Below are 10,677 nucleotides of genomic sequence, written 5' to 3'. Positions count from 1 at the left end.
TTTCTTGTCTTTTCTATAATAGCCATTCTAACAGGTGTGAAGTGGTATCTCATTATGATTTTGGTTTGCATTTTCCTGGTAATTAGTGATGTTGAGCAACTTTCTATATACCTGTCATCTATTTGCATAGAATAGATGGAAATAGACCTGGAAAAAGTGTCCCTTCAGGTTCTTTGCCCATTTTTTTAATGGGCTTATTTGATTTCTTGCTATTGAGTTGTTTTTTCATCAGTCCAGATATCTCTTAAATTCCAGAACCTTCTATCCAACTATTAACTGAGGAGCTCTACATGGATGGCTTAAGGCCAACACGTTGAAAGCAGCTGGAGGAATATGCCAGAGGCCAAGAAATGTCATACTTGTTGCAGGTGGTAGTTTGGGATGGATAGTGATAGGGTTGACAGTATGATCCCTAACCATGTATCTTTTTATATATTAAAAAAATTTTTTTAAAAAGATTTTATTTATTTATTTGACAGAGATAGTGACAGCCAGTGAGAGAGGGAACACAAGCAGGGAGAGTGGGAGAGGAAGAAGCAGGCTCCCAGCGGAGGAGCCTGATGTGGGGCTCAATCCCAGGACCCTGGGATCACGCCCTGAGCTGAAGGCAGACGCTTAACGACTGTGCCACCCAGGCGCCCTTGAATTTCCTCTTTTTTCATTCCTACTGCCATTGCCTTCGCTTGGGCTCTTTTATCGGGCTTTTAATATCCTTCTCCCTTTAGTTCTCCACTAGAGTGATCTTTTAAAATCACAAAAGACATTATAATATTTTCCAGCTTAAAACCGTTTTATGTCTCCAGATAACCTTCAGAGTGAAATAGAAGCCTCCCAGTACAGCACCCTTTTGATCTTGGGTCTACCTACTGCTCTCATTTTCTTCTCCCATTCTTCTTACATCACTTAATCTCCAAGCAAACCGGCTGCCCCTCTTGAAAGTATCCTGTTCTCTCTGGTCTCTGTGTCTTTGTATATGATGCTTTTCCTACTAAATGCCTTGCCAACCTTGGCAAAAAATCAGATCCAGTTTTCCACGGGAAAACTTCTCTGAGTAGTTCCTCCTTCCCCACGCCCAGCCACAGTCCTCTCATCTAGAAATATAAACTCTGATATTGCACAAAATGCAGTATTATCACTGTTGGATTTTTTCTCTGTATCCCCCTACTAGTTGTGTGACCCTGGACAAATTCTTATATTAGGCACCAAATTGTATTTTTCCTTGTATATCTAGCATCTGGCATGGTACCCGTGGAGAAGTATCCCATTTTTCAAATCGTATCTATTATGTTTTGTGTGTATTTCTTATCCCTCCTAGCTATCTTATTCCTCCCATTGGGTAAGGAGACTGGGAAAGAAATGGTATTGCAGAAGGCAGAGTAAAGCCCTTTCACGGGGGGGCCCGGGTGGCACAGCGGTTAAGCGTCTGCCTTTGGCTCAGGGCGTGATCCCGGCGTTATGGGATCGAGCCCCACATCAGGCTCCTCTGCTATGAGCCTGCTTCTTCCTCTCCCACTCCCCCTGCTTGTGTTCCCTCTCTCGCTGGCTGTCTCTATCTCTGTCAAATAAATAAATAAAATTAAAAAAAAAAAAGCCCTTTCACGTTTAGGACTCGGGGCCTAGAGAAAACCTGGTTAGTCAGTGCATAGCTTCTTACTTTCTTTTTTTTTTTTTTAAAGATTTTATTTTTATTTATTTATTTGACAGAGAGAGATAGAGACAGCCAGAGAGAGAGGGAACACAAGCAGGGGGAGTGGGAGAGGAAGAAGCAGGCTCTTCCGGAGGAGCCTGATGTGGGGCTCCATCCCAGATCGCTGGGATCACGCCCTGAGCCACCCAGGCGCCCCCTGGCTTCTTACTTTCTGAGATTCTGCATCACAGGGGAGAGAGGAGACTGTTGGTGAAGAAAGGATCGCTCAGAGCTGGCTGGTCTGTGAGAAGGGACATTGGACTCTGCCCCCCGCCCCCCCCCAACCCAAACTGAGTCCAAGAGGGGAGATGGCAGAACCCCATATAGGGTTGTGGGTCTGCGAACAGAGAGCACTTGCAAACGTGCTTTCTGGGAAGGGTTTGGGGCAGTGGTAGTACCGCAGAGAAGAGGCTGCAAAAGGTTTCTAGGCAGGTGGCAGCTTCCAGAGTATCAAAAAGTGTCCCGCATTCAGAGATGTGCAAAAATAGAGTAATAATATCTAGCATGCCCAAGGGAAAGCTGCTCAGCCTCAAGGGCATCATGGATGGGAATGAGGAGGGATGTGTCAGCTGTGGACTGGTGACCTGGGGCAGGATGGTAGGGTCCAGAGGACAGATGGACATAAGGGATGCCTCCTTGCCTCCTCTCGTCCTCCTCAAAACTCAGACACAACACGGAAGTATGCTTGGGGGAGAACCCAGAATTGACTGAGATTTAATTTCCACTATCAGGTTAATGGGGCATCTAGGGAAATTAAGCTAAGTCTTAAAAATTAAATTTGGTGTCCTCATGAATTTGCGAACTGAGATTAATATTTGCTTTACCTGGCATCAGACAGTGTTATAAATCAGTTAATTAAATATGTATGTAAAATGCACAATGGAGTAGAAGTACATGTATCAAATTGCTCTAAGAAAACTTTGCAATCTAAATGTAATTTAGATTATTCATTGTTTCTCAATAAAAATGTGTCAGAGCTCCACGGCTCTAAAGGGCTAGTGACTCTTGGTCTCTTAACTATGTGGTAAAGTGGAAAGATCGTTGACCTTAGAGTTGGATAAACCTGGGTGTAGGTACCAGTTCTGCAGTTTGCTAGCTGGTGACACTGATCTCTGAGTCAGTTTCCTCATAGGAAATAGGTACTCGATACACATTAGTTTCCCTCCTTTAAAAAATTTTTTAATTTTATTTATTTTAGAGAGGGTGGGGGGAGAGGGAGAGGGAGAGAGTGAATCCCAAGCGGACTCCCCACTGAGCATGGAGCCCGACAAATAAGTTGACAGTTTTGTTTTAAATTCATCTGTTTTTTATATCTATAACTCTTGAATAATGTGTTTATACTGCTGTTTTTTAATTTATCCACTTTAAGCAACATCATATACTTCCTTCTGTGAAAGGTGAATAGTTCCGATCACTTACAGTGACCCCCTCTCTTCTCAAATGTCTCCTCACAATTTTATTGTTAGTTTTTGTTCTTCCACACTTTTTTATCTTTTTTTTTTTTAAGATTTTATTTATTTATTCGACAGAGATAGAGACAGCCAGTGAGAGAAGGAACACAAGCAGGGAGAGTGGGAGAGGAAGAAGCAGGCTCATAGCGGAGGAGCCTGATGTGGGGCTCGATCCCGTAACGCCGGGATCACGCCCTGAGCCGAAGGCAGACGCTTAACCGCTGTGCCACCCAGGCGCCCCCACACTTTTTTATCTTTAAGTGATATAAATCTCTACTTTTTTTTTTTTTAAGATTTTATTTATTTATTCGACAGAGATAGAGACAGTCAGCGAGAGAGGGAACACAAGCAGGGGGAGTGGGAGAGGAAGAAGCAGGCTCATAGCAGAAGAGCCTGATGTGGGGCTCGATCCCAGATCGCCGGGATCACGCCCTGAGCCGAAGGCAGACACTTAACCGCTGTGCCACCCAGGCGCCCCTAAATCTCTATTTTTTGACTCATTCACTCCGGACAGCATTTCTAGGCTTTCCAGGGAGAGAAAGAAATCTTCATGCTCCCTTTTTTCCACCTCTCCAAGATCCCCTCGGTGATGAGGTTTAATGGTATTTATGGAGACTTCCTTTGTGATTTTGCCAGGGATCGATTTTTTTGTAAATGATTGATGTGTGTTTAAAGGAATATACATTCTCTAACTTTTGGATACAAGGTTCTATATTCACGAGACCAAGCTTGTTAATTGCATTCAATGTTTTTTACAGCCTGCCCAACATTTCATCTGATTGATATGTCAGTTTCTGAGAAATGTGTCAGAACCTCCTCTTGAGATCGGGACTTACCAGTTACTTCTTGCAGTTCAGTCATTTTTTTTTCTTTATATCTTTTAGGCTATGTTGATAGACGTGTACAGGTCCAGTATTGTTTTATCTTCCTTCCTTTTATTCTATATAACAACCTTCCTTATCCTTCATATATATGTATTTTTTGCCTTGAAGTCTTCTTAGTCTGATATGGCAATAGCAATATCAGCTTTCTTCTGGTTTGTCTTTTCCCATCCCTTTATTTGACAGAACTTTTTGTGTTACCATGTATCAGATACGTTTCCTTAAATAGCTTATAGCTGATTTGTTTTGTATGAGTGTCTGTCTTGGGGATCTCTGTTTTTTATTTTTATTATTTTTATGTTTTTATTTTTATTTTTTAAAGATTTTATTTATTTGACAGAGAGAGAGACAGCCAGCGAGAGAGGGAACACAAGCAGGGGGAGTGCGAGAGGAAGAAGCAGGCTCATAGTGGAGGAGCCTGATGCGGGGCTCGATCCCATAACGCCGGGATCACGCCCTGAGCCGAAGGCAGACGCTTAACGACTGAGCCACCCAGGTGCCCCGGATCTCTGTTTTTTAATGAGGGGGCTTAATCTGTTATCTTTATTGTGATTATTTATGTACTTGGATCTATTTCTATTAGACTGGTTTTAAAAAGTTTGTTTATTTTTTTAAGTAATCTCTACACCCAACATGGGGCTCAAACGAAGGCTTCTGAGATCAAGAGTGGCATGCTCTTCTGACTGAGCCAGCCAGACGCCCCTCTATTAAACTGTTCTGTACTTTACATTTAGCGTGCTTTCCTTCCTCCTTTTCTTGTCTTCTATTGGAGTGACTGAGTTTTCTTTGTTGTTCCTCTCTGACCCTTATTTTTCCATTGTTATTTTGGAAGTTATACATTTTATTTCTCTGCTTTACATTTTTAACATGCACTTTTGCTTACATTTTTAACATGCACTTTTGCTTACATTTTATTTTATTTCTCTGCTTTACATTTTTAACATGCACTTTTGCTTACATTTTTAACATGCACTTTTGCTTAACAAAATTCTAGGGTAATTGATATCTTTCTTTTTTTCCTGAGCAATACAAACAATATAAGAACATTAACACAGACCACCCCCTCCCCTATCTTCCGTGTCATCATCAACCCCTTTCCATCTTTCGTGTCATTTTGTTTTAAATAATATCTACCAAATCAGTCATAATAATTATTGCTTTTTATAGTTAATGTTTGTTAGATTTACTCAAATTTTTACCAAATTGTTTGCTTACCGTGACTTCTTGCATCTCTTGCCTTACTTCTAAAATCAGTTTTCTTCTTTCAGAAGTAAATCCTTGAGCAGATCTTTCAGCAAGGATTTGAAAATGATAAACTTTCAGTCTTGATATGAAGATACTTTTATTTCACTCTTAAATGAGTATTTTGCTAATTATAGAGTCAAAAGTTGGCAGTTATTTTGTCTTGGCTTTTAAAAATTTTTTAATTTCAATTCAATTTCATTACCATATACTGTATTATTAGTTTCAGAGGTAGAATTTGTGATTCACCAGTTGCATTTAACACTCAGTGCTCATTACTTCAAGTGCCCTTCTTAATGCCCATCGCCCAGTTACCCTAACCCCCCCCCCCCATCCTGTCCAGCAACCTTTAGTTTATTCCCTATAGTTAAGAGTCTCTATGGGGCGCCTGGGTGGCTCAGTAGTTAAGCGTCTGCCTTCGGCTCAGGGTGTGATCCCGGTGTTATGGGATCGAGCCCCACATCAGGCTCCTCTGCTAGGAGCCTGCTTCTTCCTCTCCCACTCCCCCTGCTTGTGTTCCCTCTCTTGCTGGCTGTCTCTGTCTGTCAAATAAATAAATAAAATCTTAAAAAAAAAAAAAAAACACAGTCTCTTATGGTTTGCCTCCCTCTATGTTTTTGTCTTATTTTATTTTTCCTTCCCTTCCCCTAGCTGTTGGCTTTTTGAGAAATAGTGTCTCAGTTGTTAGGATTTCCACTCTCTGTTAAATTAATCCTTTCACCTTTTATTTCCAGTGCCTTTTATTTTTAATGACCTGTAGTTTTACTGTGACGGGCCTAGGGAGGATTTATTTTTATTTATACTGCTTGGGATCCAGTGTGCTTTTTAAAAAAAGAAATTTATTAATTATCGTCTGTTTTTTTAAAAAGTTTATATTATTTATCTAAGTTACACATATGCACATTTTTAAAAAAATCACAAGGTCCTATAAGACTTACTATGAAAAACAGCGGTCTCCGTTACCCCCAGGGGATCCTGGTTTCCCCTTTCCCAGTGGCAACCACTTTTATCTCTTTTAGTATTTGCCTCCCTGTCTCTAAATAATATGCTTGTATGCTAATTCTTGGGTTTTGGTGTTAGTTGACTGTTGACTTTATCTGTTGTTGACTTATCTGTTGACTTCCTATTACAGAAGATGAGAATTTCACTCTTTCTTTCCCCTACCCCACCACACAGATGTGCTCCTCCTAGCCCCTGCCCTTCTATATTTTATATTATAATTTTGGTTCAATTAATATTTGATGTTTACATTATTGTTGCATATGCTATTTATGATCATTTCCCGTACTTTCTTTATCAGTTTCATTATCTTGAATAAGTCCCTCCTAGAGCCTTATGACCCGTTTCAATCTCGACTGATGGCCTATCCCTCTATATCTGGTTTGTACCTATCACCATCACCTAAGGATCTCCCCCTCCCATTACCCTGTGGATTCACTAAATCTGATCCCTGTCTCCCATGACTTCATGTTTCTTGACTTCATTGGATGGAACTTATCATCCAATAGCTTCTTGAGTACATGAAATGTAACTTTTTTTTTGAGAATTTCCGTGAAAATATCTTTCTCCGACACTAGATTGATCATTTGTCTGTATATAGGATTCTAAGTTGGTTTAATTCCTGCCAAGATGCTGAAGTAACACAACTACCAGCCTCCCTCCCTCAAGATCAATAACAGAGGAACCAGAGAGGGAAATTAACAAAGACTTGAAAAAACCATGAGAAAGTCTTGGGTTTCTGGAGAGAAGGGGTGAGGGCTGTTTCCTCTGTGTGTGTGTGTGTGTGTGTGTGTGTGTGTGTGGTCTCTTGCTGTGGTCCCCTTTTCTAGTTGCCATTCTCCTGGGTGGGATCCCATTCTCTTTTTTGTCTGTTTGAACCCTGAGAAATATATCTTTTTCCATCAAGCAGTGAGTGTTCAGGATGCCCCATGGCTTTCTCCATTTCTCAGCTTTGTCATCTCTTTCCAAATCTCGTTGCTGTTTAACACAGGGCATGTACGCATGCTCATTGCCTGAGCAGAAATGGCAAAAAAATAAAAAAGGAATAGAATGCATTGTCTAAGACATCTCTCATATGGTTTCAGGGAGAGGCTTTACTCAATCTGTTCTTTCTCAATACTTTCCTATATAGACTCATGTATGTGTGCACGTGTGTGGATGGGGTGATGGCTGGTGGTGAGACTGGTCTGCTCTCGTGCGTTCCAGTAAGCCCCAGGAGAAAGCTGAAGGGGCCATAACTGTTACTGGCTACTTGAACTTAGAATATGGGATACTTGGGACATTTTGTAGTCAGCTTTTTTTTTTTTCTTCACAATTCTGAGACAATAGGAAAGATTCCGCTGGACATCCTATTACATAATTAATAATAATCCATTATAAACTACTCTAAGCCAAAAGATTATTCAAAGAGCATATATTAGTCACCTATTGCTGCTTAACAAATAACCCAAAACTTTAAATTAAAACAAATACATCTCCCAGTTTCTGTAGTCGGAGATTCAGGAGTGGCTTAAATGGATGGCTCGGGGTCAGGGGGTTTTATGAGGTTGCAGTCAAGATGTCGACTGTGGCTACCATCATCTGGAAGCCCGACAGGGGCTGGAAGATGTGCTCCCAAGAAGGCTCACTCACATGCCTGGCAAGGTGGTCTTGGAGGTTGGCAAGCAGCCTCAGTTCCTCTTCAGGTGGGCTCAGAGCGACTACTTACCCCACGTGAGTAATCCAAGAGAGAGCAAGGCAGGAGTTGTAATGGCTTTCATGACCTAGCCTCGAAAGTTATACATCATCATTTCTGCAATATTCTACTAATTACATGGGCAAGCCCTATTCAGTACGGTAGGGGACTGCACAAGGGCATGAATACCAGGGGCGAGAATCATTGGGGGCCGTCCGGAGGCTGGCTACCATAGGTACCAGAGTATCTTCTGGATCTTAAGGGTAAAATGTGCACTTAGTTCCACAAAAGGCCTAAAAACTGAACTTTAGGGGCATAAAAGCCTGCCTGCCTTTCTGCTGTTTTCTCTCTGTCTTTACATCTCTCTCGCTCTCTGTCTCTCTTTGTCCTGCTCTCTCCCTCTCTCCCTTGATTTCCTGGTCCGTTGTCTCTGCATCTGCTTTATTCTTTCCTATATGTGAACTGGCTTTCGCTGCCTTGGCTGCATCTCAGCAAACATGGCTGCCCACAATGGCAGCCTCATCCTCTGAGTTTTCAATCCATGTAACAAGGTGAACAGCATGGAATAACTAGAATCAATGAATCCCAATTTCAAATTTTCAGGAGAGAGCATCTGTTGTCTATCCTGGATAGATTAACTGGGGGAAGGAGGTCAAGAGGAATAAAATAAAGACATGATCACAGCTTCCCAAAGAATGGGGGACGGATGTGGACTGGCAAACACGTCTAGTATCTGTTGTTGTGATCAGAGACCACAGTGGTACCTTCTTAGGAGAACAAAACTGAATTGCATAGTAATAAACACCTTCAAGGAGTCAGCTCTTACCAGGACTACTTTACTATAAAGTACTTAAAATCATGTGTGAAAAGTACGTCTTTCACACGAGATTTTAGAAACTCCACAGAAACTTAAGATTTCACTCATTGCTCAATTATGTTTTGCATAAATTCTATTTTTCAAACCAACTTCTATAAAATTTGTTTTGTGTTTATCTCTAAAATTCTCCAAGATATTAGTCATATACTTCATGCTTTGAGAACATTCTGAAAGAGTTGACCTCTGAAATGTCAACAGCGTGCTAGAAATAATTTTAGAGAGAGAGAAATGTTAAGTCATCTCCTGGGAATGTCTCTTATTAGGACATTTGCCTGCTGTAGGTTGGGGCATTCTACCTTGATGTAACATCATAATTTACGAGAGGTTTTCAACATTTTGGTTAACAGATCGATAGATGGAACAGAGAAAACTGCTTAATGACAAAAGGTAGGAAAATAGATTGTTTTCACTGCAATGAAGTCCCAGTTTTCCTTTCATAGTGTGTTCTGCTGATGGGTATGTTGAAATAAACATGTGACTTGAGAAGGATATCTTCTGCATAGTACAAAATTTATTATTCTGACATTTGGCAACAGGATAAAATGATGGTTAAGACCTGGAGTCAAATTACTCTGAAAGTCTCAATTTCCTCGTTTGCAAAATGGGATATTCTGGTTACTTTTGCTATATATTGCCAAACACCTTAAACTTAGTGGGGTAAAACGTGGTTCAGGATGTCAGGAAGGGCATGGCCGAGAAATTCTTACTTCGAGGGTCTCTCAGGCACTTGCAGTCGGATATCCACTGGAACTGCAGTCATCTGAAGGCTCCACAGGGCTGGACATCCAAGATGGCCCCCTTACATGGCTGGTAGCAATGGCTGGCACTATTGATTAGAAATACCTACACATGGCCTCACTGACATAGCGTGATGGCCTACGTGCAGTAGGATTTCTTAAGTTGGGGTTGGTTTCCCCCAGAACGAACATCCCAAAAGAGCTTGGCGGAAGTTGTAAAGCCTTTGCTGATCTAGCCTTGGAAGTTATATGACCTAATTCTGCCATACTCAATAGGTCAAAGCCTGCCCTAGTTCACAGGAAGGGTACATAGGGCCCAACCTGTCGATGGGAAGATTGGCAAGATTACATTGTACAAAAGCATTTGAGATGGGAGATATGGTTGTAGCCATATTTAGAAAATACAATCTGCTGCACGTAGATAATAATAATTGCTACTTCATAAGGTTTTGTGAGTATGGAATGAAAAGAGTATGTAATAGAGACCCGAATCAGCACTTACGTGATTTAATTATTTTACTTAATTCAGTACTTAAGTGCTTAGCCAGCACTTAACCAGTACTTACTATATTGCCCAGCACACTGCAAAAGCTCAGTAGATGTCACCATTGTTATTATTCCTACACTAGCCCTTCAGAGAATTTTTCGGTTTGGAGTAAACATTATTTTGATCTTCTGAATTACTGCGGTTCTCAGACAAATCTGATGAAGACTAGACAGGTCAAGGCCAAAAAATACGAGTGAGATTGGATAGAAATGTATTATGGTTACCTTCGAAGTGTCTTCTCGTCACTTTATAAAAATTACGAAGTGTACAACAGCCTTTAGTTAGCAGTAAATTGCCCCAAATCAGGGGAAAATGCTTTGTGGCCCTCTTGCTTGCTTCGAGATAATGACACCACTTTGGACGGGAACTTGCACTACGGCAGAAGCACCCTATTGCTTTTGCCTTTGTTTCCTTAACGTTAAATCTGTTGTAATGTTGAAGTCAGCGTAAACTTCCTTATCAAGGTCTGCAGGTCTGTTCTTTATGATTGGAAAAGCCACAGATTTTCCGACGTTATGGAATTTCACAGCAGTAACTTTGCCTTCCCAAAGTGATGTGAAATGAGCGTCCCTGACAAGGAA

The sequence above is a fragment of the Ursus americanus genome, chromosome 35, assembly GCF_024610735.1.
Source record: "Ursus americanus isolate L20-20 chromosome 35, mUrsAme1.1.p, whole genome shotgun sequence".
NCBI lineage: Eukaryota > Metazoa > Chordata > Mammalia > Carnivora > Ursidae > Ursus > Ursus americanus.
The sequence above is the reverse complement of the archived record's forward strand: the minus strand, read 5'-3'. Positions refer to the sequence as shown.